Source organism: Bos grunniens, chromosome 16 (genome assembly GCF_055505025.1).
Source record: "Bos grunniens cultivar Pamir isolate PY7600 chromosome 16, Bosgru_T2T1.0, whole genome shotgun sequence".
NCBI lineage: Eukaryota > Metazoa > Chordata > Mammalia > Artiodactyla > Bovidae > Bos > Bos grunniens.
Genome location: NC_141180.1, coordinates 9,063,715 through 9,079,538, shown reverse-complemented (window position 1 = coordinate 9,079,538; position 15,824 = coordinate 9,063,715).

The following is a 15,824-nucleotide window of genomic DNA, read 5'->3' as shown; positions in this document are numbered from 1 at the left end:
GGAAAATTCTTCAAGAGATGGGAATACCAGACCACCTTACCTGCCTTCTGAGAAATCTGTATGCAGGCCAAGAAGCAACAGTTAGAACTGAACATGGAACAACAGACTGGTTCCAAATCAGGAAATGAGTATGTCAAGGCTGCATATTGTCACCCTGCTCACCTAACTTATATGCAAAGTACATCATGAGAAATGCTGGGCTGGATGAAGCACAAGCTGGAATCAAGTTTGCCAGGAGAAATATCAATAACCTCAGATATGCAGATGACACCACCCTTATGGCAGAAAGTGAAGAGGAACTAAAGAGACTCTTGATGAAGATGAAAGAGGAGAGTGAAAAAGCTGGCTTAAAACTCAACATTCAGAAAACAAAGATCATGACATCCAATTCTATCACTTCATGGCAAATAGATGGGGAATCAATGAAAACAGTGAGAGACTTTATTTTGGGGGGCTCCAAAATCACTGCAGATGGTGACTGCAGCCATGAAATTAAAAGATACTCACTCCTTGGAAGAAAAGTTATGACCAATCTAGACAGCATATTAAAAAGCAAAGACATTACTTTGCCAACAAAGGTCCATCTTGTCAAAGCTCTGGTTTTTCCAGTAGCCATGTATGGATGTGAGAGTTGAACTATAAAGAAAGCTGAGCACCAAAGAATTGATGCTTTTGAACTGTGGTGTGGGAGAAGACTCTTGAGAGTCCCTTGGACTGCAAGGAGATCCAACCAGTCCATTCTAAAGGAAATCAGTCCTGAATATTCATTGGAAGGACTGATGCTGAAGCTGAAATTCCAATACTTTGGCTACCTGATGCCAAAACTGACTCATTTGAAAACACCCTGATGCTGGGAAAGATGGAAGGCAGGAGGAGAAGGGGATGACAAGGGGTGAGATGGTTGGATGGCATCACCGACTCGATGGACATGAATTTGAGTAAGCTCCATGAGTTGGTGATGGACAGGGAGGCCTGGCATGATGCAGTCCATGGTGTCACAAAGAGTCAGACACTGAGCGACTGAACTGAACTGAGGACAGAACAGCAGGACCAAAGGAGAAACAAAAGTAGGGGAAAATAAAAGATAAAGCCAAGAGAGAGGCTAGCTAGCAGAGCAAGAAAGCGTTTGTTGTTAAAAGTTGGTGAGCTGTTGGTTTGAGGCTGAAAACGTTATATTTATTGTTTGTTCTGTGCCAGGCTCTTTGTTCTAATCTCTTTTAATTCTCATAGTAACCTACAAGGTAGGTAGTTTTATTATGATTTTGTTTTACAGATGAAGAAATTAAGGTTTAGGGAATTCCCTACCATCCCAGTGGTTAGGGCACCACACTTCCCTCCTGGTCAGGGAACTAAGATCCTGAATGCCCTGGGGCACGGAAACACTGCCCTGTCCCTGCTCCCCAGCTGCCACACACCCCTCTCCCTGCCGGGGCGGGGGGGTGCTAGGGGGGGTGGGGGATGAAAGATCACAAAGGTAGGAAGACAGACCTGGGTTTCAAACAGTTGGGCTAAGAGCCTATGAAATTACCCCTAGGCCAAGTGTGCAGGGCTGAGAGGTGGCCCTGCCAGCATTAGTGAGCTTCCATTGAGATACCATGACATCAGAAGCACTAGAATGGTACTGCATTGATTAAGAGCTCATTCATTCACAAATAATTCTTGGAGGCTTGCACTGTGATGCATGCTCAGGGAAATAACCATGAAGGAGACAGATAAGGCTTGAGTTTGCATTCTAGTGGGACAAGTAGGGACAGATAATAGCAAAAAGAATACATAGCCACTTCAGATGGTAGTGTTGTGACGAAAATAAAACATGGTCGTAGAGCTATCTTGGAGGGGGCTGCGATTGGGTACGTGCATTAGAGAGTGTCAGGGAGGAAATGGCCTTGTTTTTCTTTTTGGAGCAGAGAAACAAGAACAGCTGTGAACGTCTGGTGGAAGGATGCCCCAGGCTACTGGAAGAGAAAGGGTGGAGGCAAACCCCAGGGGCTGGAGGAGGAGGCTGGGGGGAGCCTCGTTCAGCTTCCTTATCCCCCACCCCCTCCTGCGGATTTTGGGATTCTCTACATTTCATGACTCTTTCCCCATCTTTCCCCAGTTTGTCCAGAAAAGCTACGAGTGGCCTTGGCAGTCTTGCCTTGGAGAAGGGGGAGGCGCTGACCCATGTCACAGGCACATGGTCTATCCTGGTCTGGTCCAACTGCTCATCTCCAGGCAGCCCCTGGCTTCTTCCTGTGTTCCTTTGAAGAACGATTCTGCTGTCTGTCTGTCTAGAGAGGCTGTGGCAGGTCAGCCAGCCTCCTGCAGGGAGGGGGCTTGAGGAGACATGAGCATCGTCTCATCTCCTCCGCAGTTCCTGGGTCCAAGCCGCCATGGTCCTCAGTGTTCACCTAGCTGGGAATACGTGTACTGGGACAAGGGTAGGTGGGAGAAGGGAAGGGAGGGTAGGAAGGGTAGGAAGTCCCTACCTGTGGCCTGGGACTGAAATGGAAAACTGTACTAGTGTTCTTTTGCTGTGTAACAGTAGTACCACAAACTTAGCTGGGTCCTCAGCTTAGAATCTCCAGGCTACCATCCAGGTGTCAGCTGGGATGTGTTCTCATCTGAAAATGTGACTGGGGAAGACTCTGCTTCCAGGCTCAATCAAGTTGCTGACAGAAGCATTTCTTTGAGGTTCTGAAACTGAGGGCCCTGGTTTCTTGCTGGCTGGAGGCCCCCATCAGCTCCTAGAGGCTGCCAACATTTATGAGAGTCTGCCCACAGATCCTTGCCATGTGCATCTCCCTAACATGGCTGGGTACTTCATAAACCCACTTAGATCCAACATTACCATCCAGTCTGTAGACCTTAGCCACCTTTGATTGTTTCCTTGCTACATACTCTACAAAGTTCAGGGTTCATTTGTATGTTTCCTGTCCAGACCTCTCGTTTGGTGGCTCAGAGGTTAAAGTGTCTACCTGCAATGCAGGAGACCTGGGTTCGATCCCTGGGTCAGGAAAATCCCCTGGAGAAAGATATGGCAACCAACTCCAGTATTCTTGCCTGGAGAATCCCATGGACGGAGGAGCCTGGTGGGCTACAGTCCACGGGGTTGCAAAGAGTCAGACACGACTGAGCGACTTCACTTTCACTTTGCCCAGACCTGGAATCAGCTTCTTTCCAAGAAACCATTCGTTTCAGGGATAAATGTAATTTTAAGACCATGGTCTGGTCTAAGAACTGTCCTTTTTTTTTTTTTGCCACACCACACAGGTTTCAGTATCTTAGTTCCCCAACAGGGGTTAAACCCGTGCCCCCTACAATGGAAGCCCAGAGTCAACCACTGACCACCAGGGAAGTCTCTAGTCTGGGCCTTAGCATCTATTTTTTTTATTTAGTTTGATCTTCTATTGCATATAATTATGAAAATGAAAGTGAAAGTTGCTCAGTCATGTCTGACTGTTTGCTACCCCATGGACTATACAGTCCATGGAATTCTCCAGGCCAGAATACTGGAGTGGGGAGCCTTTCCCTTCTCCAGTGGATCTTCCCAACCCAGGGATCCAACCCAGGTCTCCCCCATGGCAGGCGGATTCTTTACTAGCTGAGCCACAAGGGAAACCCAAGAATACCGGAGTGGGTAGCCTATCCCTTCTCCAGTGAATCTTCCTGATCCAGGAATCGAGCCAGGGTCTCCTGCGTTGCAGGCTGATTCTTCACTGAGAATATCAGGGAAGCCATAATTGTATATACATACACATGTATTAACTGATGTGTGTGGTGCCTACTGTGTATGAGACAGTCTCTGGCAGAAGATGCATCACCAACAAGCATCGTTTGATAGCACCAAATTTCAAGATCCCAAAGTGGGAAGCTGCCCTAGGACCCTGGGGCACTGGGGCCTCAGTGAACCTCTGGGGACAGAGTGGCCCTGCGTGTGATGAGTACAATAGCCTGGTCTCCCAGCTGGAGCCTGGGCTTGAGTGCCTCTGTGTCTGCTCGGCTATGGGGGAGGGCAGTCCGAGAGCAGGATGATGCCAGTTAATGGGGGCAGGTGGCTCTGGTTGCCACATACACTGGCTCAGGTGTCCTGGGGACTGAGGCGGGCTGGAGGAGCTCCGCTGAGCTCTCTGAGCAGCCTCTCAGGTGTGGCACCTGACTTCTGTGTTAACAGGTAGGTGCCTCAGGGTTCAGCGGGGAATTCTGAGCGCTGCAGTTCAGGGCGTCCCTTGTCTTTTCCCTCAGACGAGAGATCTGGGGGTGGTTGAGTTTGCCCCCATGAATAAGGGTTGAGAAGGAGGAGGCAAGGAGGGTGACTGGGGGCAGCTCACTGGACAGTTCTGTGGACCTGGGGCTCTAGGTCAGGTTGCATGGAGGTGGGCAGGATGGTGGTCATGTCTAGTGTTGGCTCCTTGTCTCACAAGTCATGGGAATGAGGCCCTGGCCACAGGTCCAGCCCCCTTAGGACCCAGGCTCCATCCCTGATCCATCACCTCGAGCAGGCCTGTGGCTCAGTGCAGCCACTGCTGGAACCACGGGTCACAGCTCCAGCCCCTGGTGTAACACAAAGGCTCTGGCCTTCAGAGCTGGCCAGTTTCAGCTCTGAACCTTTCAACAGCCATCCCCTGAGCTTTCGTTTTCTCACTGGCAAAATGGGGAACAAAGAATACCATCGTGGGGCCACTGTGAGAATGCGGTTGCCTGAAATTCCATGGCCTTGCAGAGGCCAGTTGTGATAGTGATAAGGACAGAATGAAGCGACAAAATAGGTGATTAATAGTTCATCCCACCTGGGGATTGTAAGTAGGAAAATACGGGAGACCCTGTAAGTTAATGATTACTTGAAAAAGCAGTCTCGTGTAGCAACAAAACCATGCAACAGAAGCACAGGACATGCCCCCAAACAATAAAACAATAGTAGAAAACAAGGCCTACAACGTGCCCATGGTGTCATCAAGTAAGTGACCCCCCAAAACAGGCTCTGTGCACACAAAAAGCAGTCACTTATGAAAAATGACTTTTCAAAATGAAAGTCCTTCATTATACTGAGACCCAAAAGTATTTTCCCCAAGTGCTATGACAGTCTTGGCCGGACCATCTAGGGAGGGGTAAGTAAGCTTCCCTGCCCTTCCTGGTGGAGGAACTGATGGTGGAAACATGACGTCTCCTCAAGAAAGACAAGGAATGTCTTCCCCCTCTGCACCCCCTACTTTTCCTTTGATTATAAAACTAGCCCACTAAGTTCTCAGGGCGTGGCATTTCTTAACCGTCCGCTTATAAACCTCACAAGTGTCCTACTCTAATAAATCACTTATCTACCTCTTTGCTCTTGTTGAATCTCCTCTGCTCTGAGACATAAAGGACCATGGTACTGGAGGTCTTCGGAGCCCCTCTGAAATGACACCAGTTGGTTTCACTAGGGTCTCAAAAAGGGCCCGGCTCTTCCTCCTGTTATAGTGTTAAAGAGACTGAGCACCATGTGAGCAGCCTTGGGTCTCTGCGGGAATTGTAAAGTCAGACAGCTCCGGGAGCAGGCAAATACCTGATGTGTGTGATGCAGCAGCCACAAGAAGGTGGGGGGACGGAGTGGTGGCAGCCTCACTAGGGGCATCCAGGACATGGCTGCCAGTCGCACTTCATTGTAACATCTGGGTTTGCACAAATAAACACCGTCCAGAGTGATGGTTCCCCAAGATTCAAGGAGGACACTGAGCCTCCCCATCACCCGAGTCTCACAGAGCCCCTGGGCTTCCCTGGTGGCTCAGATGGTAAAGAATCTGCCTGCATTGCAGGAGACCCAGGTTCAATCCCTGGGTTGGGAAGATCCCCTGGAGAAGGAAATGGCAACCCGTTTCAGTACTTATTGGCTGGAGAATTCCATGGACGGAGGAGCCTGGTGGGCTACAGTCCATGGGGTCTCAAAGAGTTGGACATGACTGACTAACACTTTCACTTTCCCAAATAAACATGGGCCAGAGATGAGTTTGAGTAAGCTCCAGGAGTTGGTGATGAACAGGGAAGCCTGGTGTGCTGCAGTCCATGGGGTTGCAAAGAGTCGGATATGACTGAGTGACTGAACTGAACTGAACTGAGAGTGATGGTTCCCAAGATTCAGGGAGGATTCTGAGCCTCCCCACCCCAAGTCTCACAGAGACCTTAGGTCAGGCCCTGAAAACAGCCCAGGGAGCAAAGCCTCTTTCTGTATATAGTCTGGGACCTCAGGGGTTGGCCTAGGAGTTTAGTGGGAGAAAACAGGACCCCAGCTGAGTCCTCCACAGCCAGAAGCTGCCCCTGGGGACAGGTCTGAGTTCTCTCCAGTGGCACCTCGTTGTCCCGAGGGCTCCGGCAGAGTCTGGGGAGGGGGCTGGGAACGAGGGAGCCAGTTCACTGCCCTGCTGCTCCCCCCAGAACTAAGGTCTGTACTGTTGGGGTGTATGTTGTTAGAGTTAAGGAGACGGGCTGAGGACTGCTCCTGAACACGCCAGTGCAGTGACGCAGAAACTGATCTGTGGCAGGCAGAACCTCCCCAACCAGGGATTGAACTCATGCCCCTGAACTGCAAGTGTGGAGTTTTAATCTCTGGACCACCAGGGACGATCTAGCTGCTGTTTACTTAGGAGCTATTCTAAGCAGAGCAATGCAGAAGATGCTTTTCATACACATTTCCTTTTAATCCTCACAGCAGCTCTACAGGGAAAGTATCAACGATTCCCAGTTCTAGTTGAGGCTCAGAGAAGTTGAGACACAAAGCTAGGCTCACACAGCCAACAAGTGCTCAGCCTTGGTTTGAACCTAGAGAGAAAGAGACTTTGAACAGGCCCCCATGGCTCACCGGAGGATATCCCAGGAGAATGAGAATGGTTCTGGGTGATTCATCCCAGACACCAGGGAGAAAATGGTTACTGAAACTTCTTGAACTCAGAGGGTGAGCCCTGAGAGTTCCTGACGGCTCCAGCACGCAGGACTCTGTCTGCCCTCCTCATCAGGCTCTGTGAGAGAGGAGCAGTATTTGTTAGTAAAATGAGACCGAGGACGGTGAAGTGTTTTGTAAATTTCCAGGTGTAATGCAAATTGCAAGATGATTGCAGCTTATTTTCCCTCATGGGCATAATTACTCTAACAATGAATTATGAGATTGGATTTCTTTTTTTAAAATACTTATTTATTTACTTGGCTGCCTCCCGACCAGGGATCAAACCCACGTCTCCTGTGTTGGGAGGTGGATTCCCGACCAGTGGACTCCCAGGGAAGTCCCTGAAGTTGAATGTCTATGTTTAGTCCTTCTTTGGTGAAGTCACAAAACAAAAAGTCCCGTAATCGTGGTCTTGTGCAATTTGTTTTCACCCTGTATAGTGTAGTCCAGATAGTTGGCAGTACACATTACCCAAGAGAGGTTTCCTGAGTTTAAATACAGGAAGAGGCTTCAGTTCCTACCAGTTGAATGATTATGTGCATGTCCCTTTTCAGCCTGCTGAGAAAACCAAGTAAGGCAGGCAGTCTGAATACAATTACCCTTTGAAGAAATGAGCAGGCTCAAAAGAAGCTCTTCAGTTTTCTCTGAGCTTCATGTATGTCAATAAAATATGTGAACTCAGTGGAAACAGAGAAGCTACCAGCTAGGAAATAAATGGATAAAGTTCTTTTTTGCTTCAAGAGTCCTTTTTTATGTAATACTCTGGGCCTGCAATTTGCATCTTCTGAAAAGAACTCTAGCACATGCGCAGTCCCTATCCTCACCCAGGCTAATAATGTAATTCCACCTTGACACGGGTGTCTCTTCCACGCTCTTTACCTCCTTTCTCCATCCCTGGGCACGCCCACCGTGATCGGGTCTGCTGTTTCTCACAGGGTGGGAACCTAGAAGCATGTTTTGTCATCATGACTATCATGACTGGATCAAGCCTGGGATACCGAGGTACCTTAATTTGTACGTAGCCCCTGCCCCCACAATTGCTGGACAGCTAGATTGCTTCCGCTGTGGTCAATGCAAGAGTCTAAATCTTAACTTTTCCAATCCTTGTTTCCAGTTTCCTCTCCATGAAGTGTCCAGAGACTCTAGGCATCTGGCAGCTTCAACAAGGCCCTTGGCCTCCACCCAGAAGAGAAAGCAGCCTCTCAGCCCAGCGAGGAGCATGCTGGTGCCTCAACACACAGCTGCTGCTCGCTTTGCTTCTCTTGGGGTGGATTGGATAGCTCTGGTCTTTCTGCTTTCCTGACTGCTTTGGCAGCAGGAGGTTAAAGTACCTTTGGCTTATCTTCTGGGAAAAGATCCCTGAGCACTGGAGAGCCTGCTGCTGCCTTCTGGCAACTTCCAGCAGCCAGCACCGGGTCTGCTACAAGACGGGTGCTCAGCCTCAGTTCACAGTGATACCACATGTCCTGGCTCCTTCATCAGCCCCAGATTTCAGGTTCTATCCCACTCCTCCTGTCTCTAGGGGCCCTCCTTCATCAGCCCAACAAGTAAATCTATAACTGGGAGATGGCTGAAATATTTCCTCTTCTAAGCAGGCTTCCAGGATTATGAGAAGAGTAAGTAACATGGATTTCCCTGGTGGCTCAGACAGTAAGGGAACTGCCTGCAATGCCGTAGACCCAGGTTCAATCCCTGAGTCGGGAAGATCCCCTGGAGGAGGGCATGGCAACCCTCTCCAGTATTCTTGCCTAGAGAGCTCCCTGGAAAGAGGAGCCTGGTGGGCTACAGTTCAGGGGGTCACAAAGAGTCAGACACGACTGAGCAAAGAACACTTTCACATAATATGGAATTCTAGTCCACACACATACCACCTCACCCTCTCTAGATAAACACACTTGTTACACGCAGAAAATGAGATGCGTCTGGTGGCCATGGCTGAGGCTTAAGGTCTACATGCCCACAGGCTTCTGCCTGATTTGTGGATACACCAAGGTGGCAGCGGGCAGGGCAATGGTTTGGAAGAGAAGAGCCTGGTTGTTTGTGGGATTTGCTTTGTTACTCACTTGCTGTGCTGTCTGAGCTAGTCGCTTGCCCTTTCTGAACTCAGTAGGTGTGGGAGTAAAGGGCAGCCAAGCCCCCTGCTGCTCTGGGATTCTCAGGAGAACAGCCCAGGGTCAAGAGTGAGGTGTGGATGATATGGGAGAGGCACGGGAGCCGGGAAGCCAGGGGTTTCTCTAGGGGCGGGAGGTATATCTCTGAGTCTCTGCAGCACTCCCAGCGCAGCAGCACATGGCCTGGCTCCCTCCTCCTGCTGGGGGCCCCTGAGGACACAGATGAGCCTGCCTACTGCATCTCCACCCTTGGCACACAGCCCTGGTGCCAAGTCATCCTCTGTTGGGGAAGTGGATGAGGGCTGGGATGTGCAGGGAGGGGCAGAGGTGGTGAAGCAGAAACCGAGTGCTTGGAGTTCCTAGAGGGAATTCTAGCCATTTATGAGTCTATTGGAGAACATCTCGGGGGAAAGTCTTCCAGAGAGAACTGTTCTCAGCCCTTCAAGAGCAACGGCAAGGCGTCCACTCTGATGGGCAGGGAAGATTGTATTAGATCAGCCTTAATCTTGTCCTTGGCATGTCTTCTCTATAAAAAGCTGCTGTGGGAGGAGACGCATCACTGATGTGGGAACCCCAGGAGGACAGGGTCACTCAGTGCCTCAAGCCTCACGCTGGGCTTACCTCCCAGCATCCCTGGGTATGTGAGCCCAGCCCTCCCAGAAGCGGCTCCTGAGAGAGGCAGCCTGGCCATGTGGAGGTGGGGTGTCCAGGATTCAGAGACAGGATCCAGCAGAAAGGGGTGCACTGGTGGTGGCTGGAAAGACAGGCTGAGCAGAGTCAGTGTCCAAAGGAAACTGACAGAGTTTGCAGTGCAAGACACAATGAAAACTCCCTGATTCATCTTGTCTATATAATCTTCTATGAAGAAGACTATAAAGAAAGCTGAATGCCAAAGAATTGATGCTTTTGAACTGTGGTGTTGGAGAAGACTCTTTAGAGTCCCTTGGACTGCAAGGAGATCCAACCAGTCCATCCTAAAGGAAATCAGTCCTGAATATTCATTGGAAGGACTGATGCTGAAGCTGAAACTCCAATGGCCAAAATACTTTGGCCACCTGATGCAAAGCACTGACTCATTTGAAAAGACCCTAATGCTGGGAAAGATTGAAGGTGGGAAGAGAAGGGGACGACAGAGGATGAGATGGTTGGATGGCATCACTGACTCGATGGACATGAGTTTGAGTAAACTCTGGGAGTTGGTGATGGACAGGGAGGCCCGGAGTGCTGCAGTCCATGGGGTTGCAAAGAGTTGAACATGACTGAGCCACTGAAGGAAATGATAGAATCTTCACTAAACTCTGGTTTAGAAGTTTAGCTTCTTCCTGGAGACTGAGGGAGGCACTGAGCCCTGGGTTGAAGCTCTCACGGAGCGAGAACAGCCTCTGCACCCTGGGGTGGCAGCTCTGGGGGTACTGCTCCCAGCCCAGTGCTCCAACGGCAGCGTCCCCCAGTGACCTGCGCCACCTCCCTGCTGCTAATGCTTCTTCCTTGGCATCATTCTGCTTGAAGTCTTGGTGGCATTTAACGTCACAAACCACGCCTCCATTCTTGGCTTTTCCTCTGGAGCCATCCTGGAAGCAGAGCCTGAGATCTGGGTGCAGAGCCCAGGATTTGGGAGGTGACTTGGGAAACAGGAGTGAGGAGGGCACAAGGAGAGTGGGACAGGAAGGTGGAGAAACCACCTAAGAGTGTGTTTTCAGGGCCAATCCTGAGGACAACAGGGTGCAAGCCCCAGGAAGCCCCGGGACTTGGGACGCCCTGCCTTCCAAGGACCGTCCCCCTGGTGGGTGGGGATGTGGAATGTTTCTTTGCCCGCTCGCATCCCCCACTGGTTGAAAATCATCCCCAGTGATACTGAGCGCCTCACACTTGGGAACAACACTTGTCGGTGGGCTCAGTGTGCTTCCCAGGCCTCAGGGGCTTGTGAGCCTGGGCTGGGGCCTTGTCAATTAAAGGAACCTCTGAGTTCAAACAGAACTGCCTGCCAGAACTGCCCTCTGAGTGGATGGGGCCCAGGGGGACGCAATGTGGATGCGGGCTGCAGAGGACCGACACCGACCTCAACCTCCCATCCTCAACCTCTCTGGGGTGTTTCCCCTGACCTCCTGTCAGTAGGCACCTGCTAACTCTGCATGATCAGCACTTTCTTTCTTTCCTTCTTCTTCTCCTTTTATTTATTTTTTAAAATTATTTATTTATTTGGCTATATTGGGTCTTGGTTGTGACATGCGAGATCTTTGATATTCCTCGCAGCATGTGTGATCTTTAGTTGTGGCGTGTGGGATCTAATTCCTCGACTAGGGATTGAACCCAGGGCCCCTGCCTTGGGAGCACAGAGTCTTAGTCGCTGGATCACTAGGGAAGTCCCCACACTTCTAAAAGTTCACAGACTTCCTATCACTTGGGCCATCACAGGATCATGACTGGACACTAGGGAGACACATGGGAGAAGGCAATGGCACCCCACTCCAGTACTCTTGCTTGTAAAATCCCATGGATGGAGGAGACTGGTAGACTGCAGTCCATGGGGTCGCTAAGAGTCGGATACAACTGAGCGTCTTCACTTTCACTTTTTACTTTCATGCATTGGAAAAGGAAATGGCAACCCACTCCAGGGTTCTTGCCTGGAGAATCCCAGGGACGGGGGAGCCTGGTGAGCTGCCGTCTATGGGGTCGCACAGGGACACGACGTCTATGCCATCTATGGGACACTACTGAAGCGACTTAGCAGCAGCAGCAGCAGCAGCAGGGAGACACATTACCAAACAATGCCCACTTAGCTCTCCGTGGTTCCTTAGAGCGCTGCGGTGGGAATGCAGCAGAAACAAGTGCACAGGGTTAGGTTCCCAAGCCCTTCTCAGCCCGCCCCTCTGCTGGGCCTGTAAGTCAACCCCAGGCTCTCTTCCAGTCCCATGTGAGCTGAGTCAGTCCCCTGTGTCCAACATCGAGCGTCTCCCTTGACGCAGATGACCCCCAGATCTTTATCTTCAGCCAAACCCATCCTCCCTTGTGGCTCAGTTGGTAAAGAATCCGCCTGCAATGCAGGAGACTTGGGTTCGATCCCTGGGTTGGGAACTTCCTCTGGAGAAGGGAAAGGCTACCCATTCCAGTATTCTGGCCTGGAAAATTCCATGGACTGTATAGTCCAAGGGGTCTCAAAGAGTCGGACACGACTGAGCAACTTTCACTTTTTCACTAAACCCATCCTCCATGTGTGGGGCTGGTCACTGGGTCTGTCTTCCCGGGAGTCATGAAGACACCTTGCCCTCCCCATCCACACGGCCAGGGGACCCCGAGTCAGTTTCCCCTCCTTTCTGCTCCTCCCCTAGGGTATTGTGACTCCCCACCATCAAGTCAGGATTCCCAGACAATTCCACCCTCTCCATCATCCTCCATGCCAGTCAGGGCACTATCGCGGGAGCCAGGCAGTGTACTAACTACCAAGCTTCTACTATTGGTCTGGACTCACCAGCATTCTTCTTTGGAAACTGATTTCAGAATCTACATTCAGATCCGCATGTGACAATTTGTTTCACCCTGTGCATCACAGCTGCTCCTTGTCTTTCACTAACACCACCTCTTTTCCTTCCTGGGCCCGAGGCATCCCTTCAGGCCCCATGTCAGTACCCACCCAGAGGGCCCGCACCAGCTCGTGTCATTTCAGGTTTTATCTCTCTAACGCAGGACACACCCTGGCTCCCCTCTCCTGTTGATTTGCTGGTACTCAGCCTCTTCCCAGAAGCATTTCCGGGTTGAGCAGAAGTGGCTTTCCTGCTTTCTTACCCCTGGACCTGGACTGGCTTCCCACACTGTCGAGTGCCCAGGCTCCCAGACCACCCTCCCACAGCCCCCACATCACCTGCTTCCGCTGGCCTCTGCACATTCCCACCTGTGGGTGACCTCAGCCCCTCACAGTCCTCTCCTGTCTACTTATGTCTGTGGTCTGTGGGTCCTCGAGCCTGTGACAGCTCATCTCAGGCTCAGGAGGACAGAGGCAGGTCCAGGGCATTTGCTGGGTGCAGACAACAGGCTCAGGGTGCTCTGGCTGCCACCTTCTCTAAATGCATTGACCTCTCACCACACGCTGGGGCTTGGGCTCCTAGCCCTCGAGCAGTCCTTATTCTGCAGGGAAGTTCAGCCAACAATGTGATGCTCCACTGATTCTCATTATTTGCAGTAGTCATGTTCTGAATGTCACTGCCAGCCCTGAACCACCGCTTCTAAGGGAAACACACGGTTAGGTTCCTGTGAGCCTCTGGTCAGGACATTTTCATCAGCCAGTCAGTACACAACCTTGTCTTCTGTGTATTTCTGTTCAAAGACTCCTTATTTTTGTGCACTGTTGATTCATTAACATTGAACTCACAGCCAACAGCAATATAACTTGCAACTTAATGCCTAAATGAAGTGCATCTAAGCCATGCATTCTCTCCTTCTTGTACTTGGTAACGGCAGACAGCACTTCAGCACTGCACCTGGGGACCATTTTAGACAGTGAAATCACCAGCAAAAGGCACAAAGTGGACACTAAATAGGCCAGGGGAAGGATATTTATTGACCGTCTGAGAGCTAAAACAGGAAGACAGGAGATGGCCTCGTTTCACTTCAGTTGGGAATGTCAAATTTTTAACACTTTGCACATGTCCAGAATGGCCACAAAAGTGCCTCGAGTATTGATTTGGGGATTACAAATACATTTTAGTGAGTAGACAGCTTTGCAACTGTGAGTAATGAGGATTGATTGTATACACAGAGAGAAGAATGAAACTTTGGAGACTGGAGAGGAGGGGGAAGCTGGGCAGACAGGAGGTTCACTGAGGCTCACCACTGGGTAGATTTTCAGGGATGAGTAAGACAGCCCCCTGGACCCCCAGCGTTTGGAACAGAGTGTGCACTGCGCACAAAGGCATGAGACAAGATGGGGTAGAGTAATTGTTTCTTTGGGATGAAGATGGAGTAACCAGAGGGGACCCATCAAGAAGATCTCTGATGTCCAGGAACCAAGGAAGGCAGAGAGTTTCCACATCCATCTCTTCCTACAGGGTTTGCACTAATCATGAGAGCGCCAATCACTGTGAGAGAGAAACCCAAAGTCTTAGTGTTTGACCCGATACACTGCTTGCACATAGTAGAGCTCAACATGGATGACTGATGGGTGGCCTGCCACATAGTGATTTAGGGACCTGGGCTCTTTCAAAATTGGGGCTCTACCACCCTCCGGGGCCTCAGAGTCCTTACGGACCATCAGCAAGTGGGAGAAAGAGGGGCGGTGGAAAACTGCACAGAGTGTTTCATAAGTCAGGCCTTCCATCCACATTTCATTGTCACATGGTCCTGTATGGATGTGAGGGAGGCTGGATAATGGGGTCCCTGGTTGGACAGCAGCTTCCCCAAAGCATGTCTCAGTCTGGAAGAGGGGCATGAATCTTTGATGGACAGCCAGTTTTGCCCAGGCTCTCAAGATCAGTCAAACCATAGGGCAGAACCTAAAAGAAGTCAGTGGTGAGTGAATTCCATAGAAATCGGGCATCAAGGTACTGTCTAGCACAGTGTAGATGGTCAATAGACACCTAGTGAATAAATGAATGAGAGATGTATTATGTCTCTCTCCTTAGTTCCCTTTCATTATTTTAGATAAATAGTTAGATGATACAGATTAAGGGAAAAAAAAAAAAACAACAGTGTGAGGCAAGATGGAGAAGAGGGGCAAGAAGGAGAGAGTAAGGAAGCAGGGACTTAAGCAAGCCAGCTGGGAGAAGGCGAGGTTCTCATTTTCCTGCAGTCATCCGCAATGCTTCCTCTGGCTGGAGAAGGAAATGTGGCCACAGGAGTGGAAAGAGGGCTGCCCAGAGGGAGGAAAGAGAAAGTGTTAGCCGTTCAGTTGTGTCCAACTCTGCGACCCCATGGACTGTAGCCCGCCAGGCTCCTCTGTCCATGGGATTCTCCAGGCAGGAATACTGGAGTGGGTAGCCATTCCCAGGGAGGCACAGGTAAATGTGCATCTGGTCTGTGCCTGTGACTACTATGTCACTTTTATCCCTCTGTTGGCTCTGAAAACCCAATGCATGACAGAGCGCATAGAAATGGTTTGGACTGGTGCCCACTGCCTGGAAGGAAGCCAGGGAGGAGGGAACGGGAAGAGCAGCCCACGGCACAGCCTGACATCTGGGATCAGCGCTCTCCTCCAATCTCCTTGCAGGTTTTAATCCAGTCCTGCACCCAATGGCTTTGTAATTCCACATCTCCAATTTATTAATCAAATGCCATCTGTGAGGCAATGTCACAGCCCTGCTGGTGTTTCTCCATTTGAATGGTTGCTGAATATTTAACTACACTTCAGCGACTTCGAGGGATGCCAAATGAGAAAAAAAACCACCACCACTTTCTCTCCCCAGTCAAACTCACACTCAGTGTGGATAATCACAAAGCCTCCACAGGCTAACGGGTGAAAAGAGATGAGCAGTCGGCACAAACACCACGCTGTCTTTGAGTTACGGTGTCAGGGCGGCGGGCGAGGGACAGAACTAGGAAAGCATAACCCCCCTCCTCTGGGCCTGTGCCTATGTCACTGAAAAGTAGAGGGAAGGGGCCAGCTGTGTCGGGAGGGGAGGACGCTGAGAAACTAGTCATCTGTGTGTGCGTTCCCCAGCGTCACAGGTCAGGAGTCCTTAGCACAATGCTGCAGACGGATCTTCCTTTAATGGCTCAGAGCTGGCATGATCTCAATTACATTAATTGTGTGCATGTGTATATGTGTGTGTGTGTGTGAGGGTGAGGTTTTAAGCCTAATCCATGGGATGAATTTTTTCATTCAAATAGAA